The sequence below is a fragment of the Pteronotus mesoamericanus genome, unplaced genomic scaffold, assembly GCF_021234165.1.
Source record: "Pteronotus mesoamericanus isolate MK-2021 breed Mesoamerican mustached bat unplaced genomic scaffold, CSHL_Meso_final contig_74, whole genome shotgun sequence".
NCBI lineage: Eukaryota > Metazoa > Chordata > Mammalia > Chiroptera > Mormoopidae > Pteronotus > Pteronotus mesoamericanus.
In genome coordinates, this window is record NW_026555247.1 from 14,832,779 (window position 1) to 14,848,334 (window position 15,556).

The following is a 15,556-nucleotide window of genomic DNA, read 5'->3' on the forward strand; positions in this document are numbered from 1 at the left end:
ATTTTAAATGTTCTTACCTTAACAAATACAACAAAATGGTAATTATGTGACGTGAAGGACATATTCAAAGGCCTTATGGTCATAAACTTTTCACAACATATACATGTTCAAATCACTATATTGCGCGCATTAAGCTTATACAATGTTATTTGTTAATTATAATTCAATAAAGCTAGAAAACATAAGTAAATAAATAAATGCAAATAGCAAATAGATAAATCATTATGTGTTGATATAGAAAGTATCCCAAGATACACCATTAAGTGAAGAATAGCAAGACACAGATTTGAATGTAAGTTTTGTTATCATTTTTTGCTTTTTAAAAAGGAAATAAAAAGATTGGCAGATATTTGTAAATGCATATAAAATACATAGATTAAGAAACTTTTAGACTAGTTACCAATGCGAATAGAGAATGAAGAAGCAGAAATTTTATATTTCATTTTACAACCTCTGAAATGTTTAAAAATTCTCAAACATAGGAATATATTATTATATGTCTAACAATTCCTTACAAAGTTAAATATATTTACTTTATAATATGGCAATTCCAATTCTAAACTTTTCCCCAAGATAAAGTATAGGACTAAAAATGATCATCTAAGAACATTTGTGACAGCTTTAATTCATAACAGGAGACACTGGAAACCTAATATTCATCACTAAAAAAATAAATTTTTAAAAACTCTGTAGGCATGCAATAGTATAATGTTGAGCAGTAAAAAATAATGAGCTGCTAATACATAAAGTGACACTGATAAATTTAAAAAAAAATAGACCGAGCATAAATAATCAGAGAAAATAAGATAGATAATGTATAATTCCATTACTATGAGTTTCTAGAAAATTAAAAAAACAAAATATCATGATAGACATCAAAATAAATGGGAAATTTTATGGAGTGATAAAATTATTTTCTATCTGGATTGGAGGGGTGGCTCTACATTTATCATGTAAACATTTAACAAAATGCATTAAATTGTTATTTCAAGATATATTACATATTGTAATATTACATATTACAATATGTAAATTATAAAATAAAAAAGAATTACATATATGCTCTAATGGCACTAAAATTTTTTGATAGATTATATGAGCATACATAAATATAAGATTTAGATGGTTGCAGAAGATCCAGTACTAGTATTTAGTAGTCATTACAAGTAGGACATTTACCTTCTAAAACCCCACTAAAAAATAAAATGAGGCAAAAATAAATTCATAGGAAAAATTAACAAACATAAAAGAAATAGTGTATTAAAAAAGTATAAAAATGACAAAAATAGTGCTACCCAACTATTATATCTGAATGATTTAAATTTATCTAAAAAGAATAGTGAAATAAAAAGTGATACAGAAAACTGTAAATAAAATATACACATTTCTTCCCTGAGAAAGAAAACTTGATGTGAGCAAATTACGAAGGAATCTAGAACTTAAACAGTTACTAACTCTTAAACCTAAATATTATTTTACAATTAAAGCTATAGTTAATAAAGAAATATTTGTGTGTAATAATCCAACAACATATTTAAAAAGCAATACATTTTAACACAAAATAACTTAAAAATTTAGATTTTAACTCACCGTCATTTATGTATAACATATGCATCAGAATAGCTAAATTATATATAGATCTGAGAGATAAAATTACAGATTTGATAAACATGACGAATCCCACAATAATACAGAATGCATGATTTTAACAATAATGAAACTTTATGAAAAGTAAAGATATCTCAGGCAGTAATATAATAACTCAAAAAATTTAACAAGTAGAAACTAGCTACATTAACCAATTTACTCTACAATTCAAAAGTAGTCACATAAAATTAATTTAAAAGTACTTGGAAACTATAAAGTGCATTTCCAAATAACAAGTCAAGAAATAATTCCATGTCATAAGGTTTTCATTAAAAAAAATGAAAACACTTTATAGAAAAGCTTATTAAACTGAAAATCAACAACTCTTGTTAAATCCACCAGGGAATTGAAATCACAATGCAAACTAACCACAAAAACCAAAGAAACAAGGCAAACACAAAGAATTGTAGCTTTCTGGGAGTAGAAGCTGAAGTCAACAGAGGGTAGAAAAATTTAAACTGTAATTGATGAACTGTTGGAGGCTGTGTGAACTAGCTTGTGAATTAAAAATTCCTGGGAACCAGTTTGAGAGGGTCACTCACACTTTCATTAGTTTTATTCACGGGAGGTTCACCAGGTTCTCACAGTAAACAATGAAAAAATATTCTTTCCTGTTTTCAGAAGGAGAAGGGGGAAAGTAAGCATTTTGAATTAAACGCAGGGGGAAAAATAACCATTTTCAAGGCTATGGGCTATGCCCATAGTGTTCAGTTTTCTACCTGCCCTCAAAAGAAACTACTTTAACAGAGCGTAACTGATAGAGGGAAGGGAAATACCCAACAACAACTCCCCAAAGCCTTCTTGTCAAACTGAACGTGGAAAAAGGCTTAACAGCATGGCATAACACTACATATTTGTCAAAACACGAAGAACTGAACTACATAAAGCACAAGCCCTATTGAAAAATATGGACTTCAGTTCATAATAATCTATCAATTCTAACAAATACACGACATTAGTGAAAGATGTTAATAATATCTAAAACTGTGAGGTGGCAGACAGTGGATATGTGGGAACTCTATACTTCCTATTAATTTTCTGTAAATCTGGAACTACTCTTAAAAATTCAATCAATAGGAATTGTCCCTGAGGAATTTGAGATTTTGGACTTACTAGTAAAAGAATTTACATCATCTATTTTTTTTTATCCTCACCTGAGGACAATTTTTTCATTGCCTTTAGAGAGAGAAAGAAAGAGAAAGAGAGAGAGAGAGAAGCATCAATGTGAAAGAGAAACATCGAATGGCTGCCTCCAGTACAAGCCCAGACTCAGGGTCAATCACATGATGGACCAGAGACGAAGTCCGCAACTGAGGCATGTGCCCTGACTGGGAAACAAACCACAACTCTTTGGCTACAAGCAGCGCTCCAACCAACTGAACCACACCAGCCAGGGCAAGATTTTACATCATCTATTTTAAATATTTTCAACGAGCTAAGAAATCCATGTGTAAAGAACTTTTTAAAGGTATGAGAATGATATCAAGTAGATAATATCAGTAAATAGACAAAAGTAATAACAAACCAAGTACATATTATGGAGTTCAAAAGTGCAATAAATGATATGAAAATTTCTCAAGAGGGATTCAATAGATACTTTGAGTAGGCATAGAAAGATCAATGAGTTTGTCCATAGTTCAGCTGAGATTACCCAGTCTGAGGAACAGGGGGAAAAAAATGAAGCAAAATGAATAAAAACTCAGACTTGTATGACAATGTCAAGCATACTATCATATGCATAACAGAAGCCAGAGAAAGAGAGGGCAGGGAAAAGGAAGTGGAAAAACTATTTTAAGAAATGACTAAATATTCCAAATATAATGTTAAACATTAATTTATACACCCAGGAAGTTTAAGTAACTCAAAGTAGAAGGAACAAAACTAGACAAATCATAACTGTGAAAAGCAAAAGAATCTTGAAAGCAGAGAGAGGCAAGAAATAAATCACTCACAAGGAATAGTCAACAAGGGCAAAGGTGATTTAAGAGACAGAAGGCAATAGAATGACATTTTTAAAACGCTGAATAAAAAATTGCCAACCAAAAAATTTTTTTAAATTTAATCTTATTGTATTTTTTCCATTAGTTTAGTCCCTTTAAACCCCTCCCCCCAGCAATCGCCACACTGTTGTCCATGCCCATGATTTAATCTGGCAAAACTACCATTAAAAACAAAGAAAAAAGTAAGACATTTACAGATAAGCAAAAACTGGTAAGTTTTCACTAGCAAACTTGCCTACGGAAATATAAAGAATCATTCAGGTTCAAATGAAAAGAAAATAGTAACTTGAATCCTCATAAGAAATAAATATCATAGCACTAGAAAGAAAGGTAACTATGCATTACATATTAGTTAAATATAAAATCATTATAAATGTAGCTTTTGTTTATAACTTTTTTATTTATTTGATTTAAAATACAACTTTAGAAAGCAATAATTTTAAATCTACAGTGGTCAGCAAAAACATACAAAGAAAGTTTGTGACAATAACAGTAGAAGGAAAGCTGAAATGAAGCTATATAGAAGCAAAGTTCATGTTTAATATTAAAATTGAATTATTATTAATCTGAGGTTGTTACAAATTATGATGTTAATTGTAACTTCCAGCATAAACGTTAATAAAATAATTCAGAAGTATACAGTAAGACAAATGTCAAAGGAGTTAAAATGGTACACTAGAAAATAATATTTTTATCGTATGGAGGAACAAAGAAAAAGAAAGACATGAGACATCCAGAAAAAATTAAGTGGCAGATTTAAATTCTACTTTTAACAAATTAAACTAAATGTAAATGGTTTAAACTCTCCAATCAAAACTCGGACACTAGCAGTATTCAAAAACACACTTTAGACTCAAAAGACAAAAATAGTTTGATAGTAGAAGTATTTTAAAGAACCATGTAAACAGAGAGCTGTAGTATGCATACTAGTATCAGGTGAAATAGGCTTTAAGACAAAATTACTAGAGATCAAATACTATGTATAATGATAAAAGGTCAAGTTATCAAGAAGCTATAACAATTATAAACATACACAAACCTAACAAATCCTCAACATACATGAAGCAAACTGACATAACTGAAGAAAGAAATAGACAATTCAACAATAAAGTGGGAGACTTCAATTGCCCACTTTAGATAATGGACAAAACCAGAAAGAAGATAGGCAAGTAAATAACAGACTTGAAAATAACCATAAATCAACTGAACCTAAGAAACAACTAGAGAACATTCCACCAACAAGAGCAGAAAATACATTTTTTTACGTTCACATGGAACATTCTCCATGATAGAGCATATAATAAGCCATAAACAAGTTTCCATGTATTCAAAAGAGATATCATACAAAGTGTTCCCGCAGAACACAACGGTGAACACAGAAATCAATGAACACAGAAAACGTGGGAAATTCTCATACATGTGAATTTTAAACACAACCCTGAATAAACAATGGGTCAAAGAAGAAATCACAAGGTAAATTAGAAAAATACTTCAAGGTGAATGAAAACAAAGTTACAACATACCTAAACTTACACAGTTTAGTGAAATTAGTGCTCAGAAGGAAATCTATAGTTGTACATACCTACATTTAAAAAGAAGTAAGAACTCAAATTAACTCAACCTAATAAGTGAATCTGGCAAAACAGCAGGATATAAAGTCAATATTCAGAAATTAAAGGCATTTTTGTACACCAGCAATGAAATAGAAGAAGAAGAAAACAGAAAAAAATATCACTCAATATAGCAACAAGAAAAATAAAGTACCTAGGAATAAATTTAACCAAGGAGGTAAAAGACCTGTACGCAGAAAACTATACAACATTGAAGAAAGAAATTAAGGAAGACACGAATAAATGGAAGCGTATACCGTGCTCATGGATTGGAAGAATTAATATCATCAAAATGTCCATACTACCCAAAGCAATTTATACATTCAACGCAATCCCTATTAAGATACCAATGCCATATTTCACAGAAATAGAACAGACATTTCAAAAATTTATATGGAACCATAAATGACCCTGAATAGCTGCAGCAATTTTAAGAAAGAAAAACAAAGTAGGAGGGATCACAATACCGGACATCAAACTATACTACAAAGCCACTATACTCAAAACAATCTGGTACTGGCACAAGAACAGACCCATAGACCAGTGGAACAGAATAGAAAGCCCAGAAATAAGCCCAGGTCTCTATGGGCAACTAATATTTGACAAAGGGGGCAGAAGCATAAAGTGGAGCAGTAACAGCCTCTTCAACAAATGGTGTTGGGAGAGCTGGACAGCTACATGCAAAAAATTGAAATTGGATCATCAGCTGACACCATACACAAAAATAAACTCAAGATGGATAAAAAACTTAAATATAAGTCGCAACACCATAAAAGTCCTAGAGGAGAACATTGGCAGGAAACTCTCAGGTATCCCACACAGCAATATTTTCACTGATATGTCTCCTAAAGCAAGGGCCATAAAGGAAAGAATAAACAAGTGGGACCTTATCAAAATAAGAAACTTCTGCACGGCTAAAGAAAACATCAGCAAAATGAAAAGGGAGCCAACCCTATGGGAAAATATATTTGCTAATGATACATCAGATAGAGGTTTGATCTCCAAAATATATAAAGAACTCACTCGACTCCACTCCAAGATGACAAATGACCCAATCAAAAAATGGGCAAAGGACCTTGGAAAAAGATGCTTTTCCAAGGAGGAGATACAGAGGGCCCAGTGACATTTGAAAGGATGCTCAGCATCACTAGCCATCAGAGAAATGCAGATCAAAACCACCATGAGGTACCACCTCACACCGGTCAGAACGGCCATCATAAACAGATCCACAAACAACAGGTGCTGGCGAGGCTGTGGAGAAAAGGGAACCCTAGTCCACTGTTGGTGGGAATGCAGACTGGTGCAGCCACTGTGGAAAGCAGTGTGGAATTTCCTCAAAAAGCTGCAAATGGAACTGCCTTTGGATCCAGTGATTCCCCTGCTGGGACTATACCCTAAGAACACCAAAACGCCAGTTCAAAAGAACCTATGCACCCCAATGTTCATAGCAGCACAATTTACAATAGCCAAGTGTTGGAAGCAACCTAAATGCCCATCAGTAGATGATTGGATCAAAAAGTCATGGTACATTTACACAATGGAATACTACGCAGCAGAAAGAAAAAAAGAACTACTACACTTTGTGATAGCACGGATGGAACTGGAGAGCATTATGCTAAGCAAAATAAGCCAGGGGGCGAAAGACAAATACCATATGATCTCACCTATAAGTGGAACCTAACCAACAATACAAAGATGCAAGGAAAATAAGACTAGCAACACTGAAAGGAAAAGAAACAAACCAAGACAAGAGGGAAGGAGGGAGGCGGGGCAGGGGGAAAGGAAGGGAAGGGGAAAGTCAAGGAACATATAGGAGGGACTCATGGACAAAACCAAAGGGGAAGGGTTGCGGGGGAAAAGGGGCAAGGGAAAGTGGTGGGAGGAAGGCAGAGACAAATGTATATGAAAAAATAAAATTAAAAAGATAAATAAATTCAAAAAAACCCCTCAAATTAATAACCTAGCCTTCATGCTAAGGGGAAGGAAAGAGCAAACAAAATGTAAAAAAGCAGAGAAAGGAATGTTAGAATAGAGACAAATGAAATGGGGACTAGCAATGCAATAAAGAAAATCCATAGAACCAGAAAGTGCTTCTCTGAAAATATTAACAAAATTGACAAAACTTAATGTTAACTGACCCTGGGAGCGAGTGGGGGTGGGGAGACAATACTTGAAGTACTAAAACCAAGAATGAAAGAGGGATAGTACTAACTACCTTACAAAAAGGATTATAAGGGAATACTATAAACAATATTATGGCAATGAATTAGATAAATTAGATGAAATGGACAAATTCCTAGAAAGCAACAAACTATCAAAATTGACCCAAAGGAAAAAATAGAAAATCTGAATAGAATTATAACAAGAAATTAAATTAGTAATAAAAAATCCTCCCACAAAGAAAAGTCCTCGACCAAATAGCTTTATCACTAAATATTACCAAACACTTAAAAATTAACACTATGCTTCATAAATTTTGCAAAAAATAGAAGAGAAGGGAACATTTGCCAACTCATTCTATGAGCCCCATACTACCCTGACACCAAAACCAAAACATCACAAGAAAATAAAATTACACACAAAAAATTCCTTATGAACACAGATACAAAAATCCTCACAAAATTTAGAAAACCAATTCAGTAGCATATAGAAATGATTACACACCATATCCAAGTGATATTTATCCCAGAAATGTTCAACATATAAAAATCAATCAGTGTCATACACTATATTAAGAAAAGAAAAAAAACCACAAATCATTTCAATAGATGTAAAAAAAATGTATTTCACAAAATTAAATCCCATTCATGTAAAAATACACCACAAAATAAGAACAGAAAGGAACTTCTTCAACATAGTAAAGGACCTTTGTGGAAAATCTACAACTAACATATTTTATGGTAAAAAAAAGCTTTCCCTTAAGATCAGGAAAAAGACCAGCATATCTAAATTTTACCAAGTCTGTTCAATATTGTTGTGGAAATTCAAGCTGCAGTAATTAGAAAAGAAAAGAAAAGAAAATACAACGAAAAATAAAATTAAATAAAGGCATAAAAAAATAAAACACGTAGGGATAAATTTAATAAAAGAAATTCAAGACTTGTTCACTAAAACCTATAAAACTTTTGAAAAAAATTAAAGACTCAAATAAGTAGAAAGATATATATGTTACTGGACTGGAAGTAACCATCTTAAAATTTCAAAACTCTTCAAATTATCTACAGGTCAATGCAAGTCCTATCATTTCCCAATAGCCTTTTCCTTTTTCTTTTTTTCCTTTGCAGAAATTGTCAAACTGATCTTAAAATTCACATGGAAATGCAAGGGACTCAGATTTGCCAGAATAAACTTTAAAAAGAACAAAATCGGAGAAATCGCACTTCCCAATGTAAAAAATTACTGCAAATCTATAATAATCAAGACAGTGTAGTACTAGCATAAAGACAAACAGGTAATTCAATGAAATAGAATCGAGATTCCTGAAATGAATCCATATCTATAATTAGATGTTTTTTTACTAGAGTGCTAAGGTGTTTGAATGAGAATAGTCTTTTTTCAACAGATGGTAGAACAACAGGATATATATATGTAAAAGGTGAATTTTGACTCCTACCTTGAATCATATATAAAAATTAACTCAAAATGGATCAGAGACTTAATGCAAGACTTTAAGCAAATAAGTTGTTTGATGTAACATCAAAGTAACAAGCAATTTTAAAAATTAGATAAATTGACTTCATTAAAATATTTTGTGAAGCAAAGGACACTATTAAGAAAGTGAAATTACAACTCCTACTATGGGCAAAAACATTTGCAAATCATATATTTGATAAAGGTCTAGTTTCTGGAACATGTAAAGAATTCTTAAAACTGAGCAATACAAAAGATAAATAACTCAATTTTAAAATAAGCAAAAGATTTGAATACACATTTCTCCAAAGATAAACAAAATGGCTAGTAAGCACATTTAAGCATCATCACCATAGATGGACCCTGAGAACATCATGCTAATCAATATAAATCAGAGAGAAAAAGTTAAGAACCATATGATTTCACTCATATGTGGGATATAAAACTGAAAGCAATAAATGAGCAAACAAGAAAAATAAAGTCTCATAGACACGGACACAATTATGGTGGTTACCAGAGGAAAGGGGTGTTGGGGGTCCAGAGAAGTGTAAAAGGGGTCAAATATATGGTGATGGAAGATGATCACCATATCATCTTCCTATGGTGGACGGTGGGCACACAACGCAGTACGAAGATCACATGTCACAGAAATGTACACTTGAAATCTTTATAATCCTATTCACCAATGTTACCCCAATAAATATAATAAAAAGGAAAAAATCCTCATCATCATTAGTCATTAGGGAAATGCAGATCAAAACCATGACGAGATGCCACCTCCTACCCACTACAATGGTTATAATATTATTAAAACAAAAGACAAAAACAGAATTTAACAAGTGGTGCCAAAAGTGGGGAAAAACTGGAATCCTTATATATTGCTATTTGGATGTAAACTATAGTTGCTTTGGGAAAACTTGGCAATTACTCAGAAAGTTACACATCAAGTTACAAAATGACCCAGAAATTCCTGCCCTAAGTGTACACCCAACAGAAATGAAAACAGATGTCCACATAAAAAACTTGTACTCAGATTTTCAAAACATTATTCATAACCCAAATATCCATCTATTGATCAAGGTATAAACATGTAAATATGTAAATATTCATGAAATGGAATATTCTTCATCCATAAAAAGGAACCTTGACAAAATTTTAGCTTAAAAGAAGACAGGCACACAAAGTCTTTACATAAAATGTCCAAAATGGTGGCCCATCCTGCCTCCCCTACCCCCACCAGCCAAATAAGTCCCTGATGAGAGGGCATTTCTGTTACCTCTGAAATGTTGAAATAAATATCAAAAGAAACAGCATCAGTGCTGTGCTGAGCGATGACACAGAGTGGGCCCAGAAACCTGTCCGGCAGGACATTACTGTCTGGACAGTCTCGCGAGGTGTTGTGAGACGAGTGCGAGGACTTGTCTCTGTGGTGGAACATGGGCCAGGTGCAGGTGCAGAGCCAAGCCCCACCCGGAGGGGGCGGGGGGGATACGTGGAGGGCTGCCTGCAATTCATCCAGGGACCAGGATGCCGTACTTCAGCCCTTTAGGCTTGCGTGTGTCTCCGCTGCAACCTGTCAAAGCAGCTGGTGCTGTTGTTCTCTGGGTAGGATCTACCAGCAGTTAAACATGCCCTCGGTGAAGCCTGGCCACCTGTATGTGCCCTTGGGTCCTCAGGGAAGTTGAAAGGCTTGTTGACTGGCAGGTGGTCCCTCCGTACAAACATGGAATTGCTGGACACCTGTAATTCCCCCAAGATGTGTCACCGCTACCTGTTTAGGACACGGCACCATAGCAGCCACCGACCACTTGTTTCAGCAACTACATCTCCATAAGGTAGATAGGCTCCTAGAGCCAGCACTGCTGGTCTGCACTCTCGCGTAGAAGTAGTGCCCAGCTGGGCTGGAGGGATGATCTGGGTGGCACCATGTGCAGTGCCACTTCATGGAAGTCTAAAGCCCACACCCCGCACATTCGGCTCACTCAGCGCCCCTACTGGAAGCTGGTCACCATGCTGTCCCCGGCGCTGTTGGTGAGAATCCGGGGGCAAATACAGGTGCCTATATCTCCGAAGCACCAGATCTTGTGGGCCTAGGCCACGTCCAACTCATATTTCTCTGCTAGGTAGGGCTGATATCCCTGGTTAGGCCACAGTGGGGGCGGGGGGGGGAGGGGAGTGGGGGTGGAGACTGCACCTTTATGTACATGTGCTCACTGGGGGCACATTCGACTCCTCACTGCCGGTCTCACAGTATGAGATGACAAGTCAGATTTCTTTATTTTTTTTCATTTCTTTCTTTTCTTTCTTTCTTTCTTTCTTTCTTTTTCTTTCTTTCTTTCTTTCTTTCTTTCTTTCTTTCTTTCTTTCTTTCTTTCTTTCTTTCTTTTCTTTCTTTCCTTCCTTCCTTCCTTCCTTCTTTCCTTCCTTCCTTCCTTCCTTTCTTCCTTCCTCCCTCTCCCTCCCTCTGTCCCTTCCTCCCTCCCTCCCTCCCTCTCTCTCTCTCTCTCTCTTTTTTTTTTTTTTTTTTTTAACAGATTTTTGTATAGGGATGCAGAAGAGACCTGAAGCAGGTCTCCAGGTGAGCTCACCGGAACGATGATGTGTTCCACCAACACCTCAATGATACACTGCACCGTGGAGTTCAACTTGGCCAGCCAATTCAGCCCCTCTACCTACCTGGGCAGGTCGGTTGGGTTCTTGGCCTCCACAGCGACCCTGACATTGGGATTTACAATGAACTTTATCACCTGCATGTTGTACACGTGACTGAAGGGGTGAGAGTGCCAGTCTTCACCAGGAACTGGTCTATGTCTACCAGGTCTGCAATGTTTGTACAAAGCAGGTAGATTTGTGGTTGCCAGGGGCTGGGGAAGGGAGAATGGCCGGCAACTGCTAATGTTATAGGGCTTCTTTGGGAGGTTATGAAAGTGTTATAAAATTAGATAATAGTGATTGTTGCACAATATTATGCTTATACTAAAAACATTGAATCACACACTTTAAAGAGGTAAATTTTTATAGTGTGTGAATTATAACAATTTTTAAAGATTAAACACAATAGCACTTATAGTGTTTTATTTAGTTAAGCTTCATACTGAGTAAATCTCTACTTCATTTGAGTGTAATAGGAGAGTCTAATCCTTTTTTCAAATTTCTCTCATATATCAAGGGAAATTTGTAGATTTAAATAATTATATTTGAAAACAAGAAAGGCTGAAAATTAGTAATATAAGCATCCTAATTAAGAATTTGTGGAAGGGAAGAACTAAAGAAAGTAGAGGGGTAATAATAACTAAAATTAATGAAATAGAAAGTATACCAACAAAAAAAAAACCCAGGGAAAGTTGAAAAGGTCAGAAATTACTACTTTGAAAAATTTAGCACAAATGAACATATGTGGCAAAATTAAGACAAAAGAGTAGAAACAAGAGAAACAAATCCAATAGTATGAATGTAAAGGAGGAATAACTGCATATAGAGAGATATATAAATAAGACACTTAACAATATTATATCAATACATTTAAAATTTAACCAAATGAACAAATTTTAAAAGAACCATAACTTGCCAATCATGAAATAAGAATAAATAAAAGGCCCAAATAGTTCTATAACCACTAAATATTTCGTATCAATAGTTTAACATCTCTCTAAGAGTTAAGACATAAGTTCAGCCAAACATTCAAGTAAGATCATTAAAATATTATATTATTTCTCTCAGAGAATATAAAATGAATAAACATTCTCCAATTCAATTGTGAAGTTATCAATACCTTACTACCAAAACCAGACAAGAACAAATACGTAAGAAAAGTTAGAGGCCAATCTGCTATGCTTATTGATAGTATAAGAATTTTGATATGGCCACAATAGTTTCATGATGACTGACACAACATAAAGAATTTAATGTTGATGTTAAGAAAAATATTATTATGTTGAATATTATCTGGCAGAAATTAATAAATAAGACCTCACACAGCATTGCTAATGACAGAGTTAGTGACATACATTTCTGAAGTTTAGTACATAATTAGGTCAGTATATCATCCAGCAATTTGCTTTGAGCATATAAATTTAAAACCCATCAAGACATAGTAACAAACACTGAAGGCTGATAAACTCCTCTTATTTCAACATAGATATTTCAATGCTTTGCTCAATGAGCACAATGTTCTCTGCAGATGTTGGTTGTTTTACAGAGTATGGGGAGCCTAATGGGAGAATGATGCCAAAGAGGTTGAAATTAATTTTAACTGATAACCACTATTTATGCCCGCATCCCAAATATTGGATCTAATGTCATGTGAATACAAATATTATAAACTTACTAACCAACCCAGACAGTGGATTTTTCTTAAACTGATTTACTCCTTTTACTTATCTCACCTTCCTAGTCCCAGTAAGTTTTGGTTTTGTGACCCCGGTCAGTCATAGAGAAGTCTACTATCTTTGCAGCTGCATCCTTCTGTGAATGACCAGAATTGCATTTACCTGCTGAACTAGTTTCACAGAAAATCACTTAGGGATAAATTTACCTTTCTTGGTTTGATCACTTCCAGTGGGAGAACAGGAAATTGTCTTATTTTCAGGCATAGTTATTTATAGTATTTTGAGACCTAATTAGAAAGAAAAAATATTTAAATAACATGAATCAAAATTAGTTTCTATTTAATTTCACTAAAAATTGCCAATTTTAAGAATTGATGCTGTTAGGACAGGTTTCTAATATTATAAAATACAGATGTGTAAAAATAAATACTAAATTATATTTAAAGTGTAAGGAAATCCAACAATATAAATTTTTCTCCTACAAGCGCTAATATGATTCTATGTAGGAACACCAAATATGAAAATCCTTATTAATGAAGGATCTTTGATTCCCTGCTTTGCTGGTAACTTAAACAGACATCTGATCTAACTACTAGATAATTTAATATTCATCATTATAACTGCGGGCTTAAAACCCTTTGGGGATTCTGGAACCTACAATGTTTCATTTCATATGATAAAGTTAAAACTTCCTGTCCATCTCTATTTTCTCTCAGTTTCTTTATAGACATTTTATAATGGAGAAAGTCAAATATATACAAATGTAGAGATATATCCATTAACCAATTTTAATAATTATCAACTTGGGGCCAATATGAATTCTATACACACACCCAATGCCTTGTTTAACCTCCCCTTGATGATGGTTAAGCAAATAGCAGATATTATAGTATTGCATTTGTAAATATTTCAAAACTGTTTTAAACATAGGCATAATATCAATAATGTAATTAAGACAATAATATTGTATTAATATAATGTAATACAGTCAGTGTTTACATTTCTTTCATTGCCTCATATTTTTTCCTGTTTTAAAAAAATTTTGGAGTAATGATACAAACAGCAATGGCATTTAATTGAAGTGTCTTTTAAGTATCATTTAATCTATGAGTCCTCCCTCCTTTTTTCCTCTGCAATTTATCTAGTATAAATCAAATATTTTGATTATAGAGTTCTCCACATTGCCGACAACCTCACCATACTATATTTATTTAACAAGCTCCTCCTTTGTACTTCCTGTAAACTGACATTTATTAGAAGTTTACTGAATGGAAAAACAATTCTATAACAGAACTATTAGTAGCTACTACCTCTCTTAATTTGTAGACCTAAAGCATTATAGATTTTTGAGATTAGAAATAATTTAGTTCAATTTTTATTTTATAAATCAGATAATCCTGACTGAAATGAATAAATTTATTCAGCATAAAAAGACTATTTAGGGAAGAGTGCTATGAAAGAAAATCCTGAATCCAAGTACGGTGCTTTTTTGAATAAACCAATTTACTTCATCAAGACCAACTTATTAAAGCAAAGGAAGATACAGGAAAATACATAATTAAATTTCACTTTATAGCAACTTTTGAAATTTGTTAATTCAATGAAAATTGTAGTTGAAACATATACTCCTATTTCCTCTTCTACACAAAATAACTGGAAAAAATATAATTAAAAAAAGAAATTTTTCTGGGAATATAGAACTAGGTAAAATGGAAAATGCTTTTACAGCTTTTCACAAAAATGCTAATAAAAATCTGGTGGAAACATATTTTTTAAATTTTCATAAAAGCAACTGAGAACCAACAAGGTAATTTGAACACCTAAATAAGATCTGGTAGAAGACAGAAATACACAGAGGTGAGACCAACAGGTAAAGTCACTTTTACCAGGGGCAATATCTGACCTGAAGGAGGCAGCTGAAAGGCTGGGCAGTAGTTGTAACAGACACACAAAATTTTGGAAACAAAAGACAGGCTCAGTCTCTGACAAGCTTAGGAACCCTGGAAAACTAACTCACTCCTAAGATTGAGAGCACAGAAGTCTATATCTTAAGGAACGGAGTGAAACCGAAATAAAGTCTATGCGAAGACTGCCCATAGACCGAAGCCCAGCCTCAAAAGATCCCAAAATCTCATACAATAAATGTGAATTAAGGTGATTCTTGCCCAGCACAAAATCAAAAGTAATCCTACAAAGAGACTAGATAACAGAAATCAACAGAAAAGATAATAGAAACTGACTCAAAGGTACTCCAGAGAGTGAAGTTACCAGACATAAACAACCTAACTATTCTTAACATTTGTATAAATATAACATCAAATTTTAAAATTTCAGAACTAAA